Source organism: Lipophrys pholis, assembly GCF_963383615.2.
Source record: "Lipophrys pholis genome assembly, contig: SCAFFOLD_275, whole genome shotgun sequence".
Lineage (NCBI taxonomy): Eukaryota > Metazoa > Chordata > Actinopteri > Blenniiformes > Blenniidae > Lipophrys > Lipophrys pholis.
This window is the reverse complement of record NW_028291966.1, coordinates 31,318-37,031: the sequence shown is the minus strand read 5'-3', so window position 1 is coordinate 37,031 and position 5,714 is coordinate 31,318. Positions and strand designations below refer to the sequence as shown.

The following is a 5,714-nucleotide window of genomic DNA, read 5'->3' as shown; positions in this document are numbered from 1 at the left end:
AACATTGACAAATAGAATTACAACATGTCAGTGTTATGTTAAAACATTATAGATGATAAATACAACTTAATGCAAAAAGCATTAGATGAGTTAATACTTTTTAGATAAAAGATCAATAAAAAGATAAATAAAATTAAATAAATGGTTGAAGATACTCAAATTCAATATAAAGATTTAAATCCATATAAGTAGATATTAGAAATTAAAGAGAAATTTATGAAATAAAAAAATTTAAATAATTTATTTAAGATAGGACAAATTCTAGGAAATAAAAAACTAGGAAAAAATAAAATTTAGGAAAAAGGAAGATAATTGATGAATATAATAAGAAAATGCGAATGTGAGAAATAATAGGTAGGAAAAAATAAAATTTAGGAAAAAAGAATAAGCAACTAATAATAGGTAGGAAAAAATAAAATTAAGGAAAAAGAAAGGTAAAATATAATAAGAAAAAGCAATTAATAATAGGTACGATAAACTAAATAAGAACATAAAATCAAAGGAAATTATAAATAGATAATTAAACAATTGGAAGGCAAATGCAATCATCAAAACGTTATTATCTAGTTATAAACATAGTAATTTATTAATTAGACTCATGTAATACAATAATAAGGTAAATAATTTTATCAGCCGGTAAATACATTAATAAGGTAAATAAGTTTATTAGTCGGTAAATATATTAATGAGGTAAATAAGTTAATCAGTGTCAATGAGTAAATTCATTAATAAGGTAAATAAGTTTATCAGTGGGTAAATACATTAATAAGGTAAATAAATTTATCAGCTAGTAAATACATTAATAAGGTAAATAAATTTATCAGTGAGTAAATAAATTAATAAGGTAAATAAGTTTATCAGTGGGTAAATACAGTAATAAGGTAAGTAAGTTTATCAGTGAGTAACTATATTAATAAGGTAAATAAGTTTATCAGTCGGTAAATACATTAATAAGGTAAATAGTTTATCAGTTAGTAGATACATTAATAAGGTAAATAAATTTATCAGTCGGTAAATACAATTATAAGGTAAATAGTTTATTAGTTAGTAAATATATTAATAAGGTAAAAAAATTTATCAGTTAGTAAATACATTAATCAGGTAAATAAGTTAATCAGTGAGTAAATACATTAATAAGGTAAATAAGTTTATCAGTGGGTAAATACAATTAATAAGGTAAATAAGTTTATCAGTGAGTAAATACATTAATAAGGTAAATAAGTTTATCAGTCAGTAAATATATTAATAAGTTACAAAAAGTAAATAAATAATAAGTTTGGTAACAGTAATAAAGAATATAGAAGGAATGAAAAGCTTAGCAATCAAGATAAAGTAAAAATATAATTAGTGAAAGTCAATTTTTCAATTATGTATTTGGTAATCATTTCAAGGATTTAAATGCTTTGAATTTAAACAAGATTTCGATTATAAATAATCATAAGCCGAAAAAAGGATAATTTAGTAAATATTAATTCAAAGATTTAAAGTCTAATCTTTAAGTTAAAATTGAAGAATGGATCAAATGAACATATATATTTATTATATTTATTAATTATTTAAATTGTTTATTCTTTATTAATTTTTTATAGATAATAAATTTAATTAAATCAGACATATTAAATTAATATTGATTTTCCACACATTGTCCTAACTTCTTCTTTATTGATTATATGGGAATAATTATTGAAATTCTTTTACATTTTATTAGATGACTAATTATAAATAAATTGATTATCTTATATTATCAAGCATCATCTATCCATTATTATCCTTTTATTTTTTACTTTCATTTTCTATAAAGCAATTATCTTTGAGAATTATATATTAATAAGTTTCTATGAATATATTCGTATTTAATAGAAGGTCGATGGATAATATTACAATTAAATTAACATGTTCTAAATGAATCAAATAATTACATAAATTGCAATGAGATTAGCATTCATTAGACATAAAGTACAAAAGGAGATATATTATATAAGGCTGATTTGTTTAATTTTAATATTGACCACACATTTTGTTGATAATTAATTATATAACGTATATTTAATATTTATATATCTTTTTTTACTTTTCTTTATTTTAATATTAATTATATATATGCATATCATTTAATTTTGAATTAAACAACTGATACTTTAAATATCTTAAAAAATAGATTGTATCTATTACTCATTCTATTCATACTCATGACTTAAAATCCTTCTCCTTACATAAAATCAATAAACTATTTTTAATATACAACTTCTCCAAAATCAACAGTAGTCAAATATTTAATTAATGGTTTAATCTTCTCCTTCATAACATTTCTCTTTTCCTATAAAGTTAAAAACATAGCAATAGTCCCATCTTTATTTAATATCTTTTTAATCACCTAGACTAACAATTTACGATCATTGATCAACATAAAAGAAAAGCTGAATAGAATGCAATCAAACTTCTGTTAAGATTAAATCATATCGAAAATATTCTTTTATTGAATTTTTACATTAAGATTATTCATGAATCTATTTGTAGCAGTTTGTATATAATTTGAATTTATATCTATACCAAGCACATTAGTTCTAGGTATTAATGGTAATACTCTTAATAAAGGTAATCCAGTTCCTACACCAACATCCAATATATTATTAAATGATTTATTCTTAGAGAAATAATACTGATAAGTAGAAGCAGTTATAGTATTACTAAAAATAATATCATAGAGCAAAGATATGATACTCTTAATAAAGTTGAAAATGCAAATCATATTAAGATATCTTAATTAATTATATTATGCTATTTTATATAATATTATTATAATACTCCAAACATATTTTTGTTAATACAGTAATTTTTTATAATTCTCCAAAATAATTTTTTGTTTTTTTTGTTTATAGAGTAATTTCTTTAACTTAGATTAAATAAAAAAAGTAAAGATCACAAACATTACTAATAATATAATAATGAATGAATATTGCACCAATGATAATGTTTTAAAATATGTTTGTAATCTAATAACTTTTTTGACAAAAGATTTACTATTTGTAAACAATTGATCCTACTAATAATAAATTTAAAATAAATAAATTTTACTAATAAAAACTTTTAACTTGAAGGAATTTAAATAAATGTTAAGTAGTTTAATTATTCAAAGAATTAATATTAAGCTTCAATGACAATCAATTGATATAGAATTAAATATATATAAATTATATTAATTTCAAATATAAATATAATTATGATATATAATAATCTTTTAAGGTTCAAATGATTTATTTAATTTATTCCAGATCAATTTAATTATTAATTTAATTAACTTTTAATTTAAAATTCTAGATATCAGTGGTAAATCTAGGAACTTTAGGGAAAAGATTAAAAGAGTTACCTGGATGATGAGTTGAAGTTCTTCTAGCTTATAAAGCTTTTTCCCTTTTTTATTGGATATTTTAATTTACATCTTTTCGTGGAATCATACATATATATGAACAAATCCTTAAGTTTTTATTAGTAGGAATTGTATTACAATGAAATGTACGACTATCCCAAACAAGAAAATCACCAGCTTTAGCACAAACTTTAATGAAATCACTTAAAGGATGAATTAATTTATCTTATTATGGTACCATATACCAATCTTTTTTATTTTATATCTTTTTAGATTAGAAATATTAATTAAAGAATAAATGAGATTTCCTTGATACTACCAACCCACCACTTTATTAATCATTATCAACAAGATTTATAAGTCCTTGATAACACCAAAACTTCTTTTTTAAACTAGATTGATCACAATGTAAAAAACTGTTCATTGGTCTACTTTTATATTTTCTCATTCCATTCATAAAGCAAAATCCATCAAAAGAACTAACTAAATCATCTTAATTCCATAACTTTTCAAATACTTTTTTACATTTCAATCTTAATTTCCATTGTACTTTAGCATGTCCAATATATTGAATCATACCTCCATGCAAATTAATAGGATAATTAGCAGAAGGAATAAGAGTCTATTATTTATTACGATGAAGTTTGCCAAATGAAAGTCTTTCCATAATATCCCAAAATTATCCTACATGTTATTTACTTTATTTCTAATCTATGACATTTTTAAATACTACAAATCCATTTTATAAGAGGTATTTTCTCCAATTCAATTCATCATCTAAAGCAAATCGATATTAATCTCCTTTAGGATCTTTTTACATAATTCTTATATATAATTATATATTAGTTAAATATATAAGACTTTTATATATAAATAGATGACTTTATATAAATAGATCATTTTCTCCAACATACTTATACTTGATCGGTTCTAAACCTTTGAGTCACAAAAGAGTCTTAAAACTTCATTCTTTTACCAGCTTCATATTCTAAATACCCAGCATAAGCAATCATTGCTCCATTATCAATGGCATACCTGCTATCAATGCCTCCCATTTTCCCTCCTCTTTATATAGCCATTAGATTAATCATTTACTGTAATCTTTAATTGCAGCCTACTCCTCCTACAATTATAACCTAAGTAGAATTAGTTAATGCCATAGCCCTTTAAGTCACTTCTGTAAGCATAGCAAAAGTAATTTCCTGCAATGAAAAGCATAGGTCTTAATCCAATATTTTATTCTCTTTCTTTTTAGTTAATTTCTAAAAGAAGGTAAGAATGCCTGAAAATGACATATCCATTCCTTTAACAGAATAAGGTGCCATAATTAATTTAGACCCTTTTTTAGCTAATTGTTCAATATTATAGCCTGGTGATGGATCATTAGATAAAGAAATAATCCTTGCAAATCTATCAAAGCAATTACCAATAGCTATATCTAAAGTCTCCCCAAATACCATATACTTTTGATTACTATAAGCTATAACTTGTGTATTACCACCTGATACATATAGTATAGTAGGATGATTAAGGCCTGTAACTAATCTTCCCATTTCAATATGTCCTATACAATGATTAACTCCTAATATATCTATTTTATGTAATAGACTTAATGTTCTTGCTAAGAGTGCACCTACCATTAATGGTCCTGCCATACCTGGTCCTTTAGTATAACATATTAATTTAATATCTTTTATTGTTATTTATGCTTCTTGTAATGCTTATTTAGTGATATTGATTATTTATTTGCGATGATGTTAAGCTGTTTCTTTAGGAGTGAATCCTGTGCCTGGAGGAGTTATATGAGTCTTTCTAGGATTCGATATAATTATATTACCTTTCATAACTGATACTCCTACCTTATTAGCACTTGATTATATGCCTAATATAAGCATATATATATATATATAAATAAATATATATAAAATGTAATAATAATAAGTATAATAACGATAATAAAGCAATTTCTGGTAATAAGAATTAACTGCTTGGTTGGGGTTGGGGTTGGGGGTTGGGGTTGGGGGTTGGGGGTTGGGGTTGGGGTTGGGGTTGGGGTTGGGGTTGGGGTTGGGGAATCATATTATAAATAAGACTATAAATGATAAGAAGAATAGATCTCTTGATTTGCAGTATGCTCAAAGACCATTCTAATATATGCAAAAAACAAGAATATTAACAAATATTATTAAAGTTACTAATGATTAAGTCTCATAAATATTAATTAAATAGAATTTAATAGGATTAAATGATTACTTTAATAATGTTTCAACTATTATAAATGGAATCATTTAAAGAATGCTTATATTGTATTATAATTCTCTTAGTAATTATAAATCATTTGAATAGA

At 23.1% G+C, this 5,714-nt stretch overlaps 1 pseudogene across 1 annotated transcript; it reads right to left on the bottom strand.

The window, feature by feature from the left end:
- Positions 1–4,458: 4,458 nt before the first annotated feature.
- On the bottom strand, positions 4,459–5,211 carry LOC308128333 (putative tRNA N6-adenosine threonylcarbamoyltransferase; annotated as a pseudogene). The gene has a single exon. The product of its transcript is annotated as a putative tRNA N6-adenosine threonylcarbamoyltransferase (transcript).
- Between the last annotated feature and the right edge of the window lie 503 nt (positions 5,212–5,714).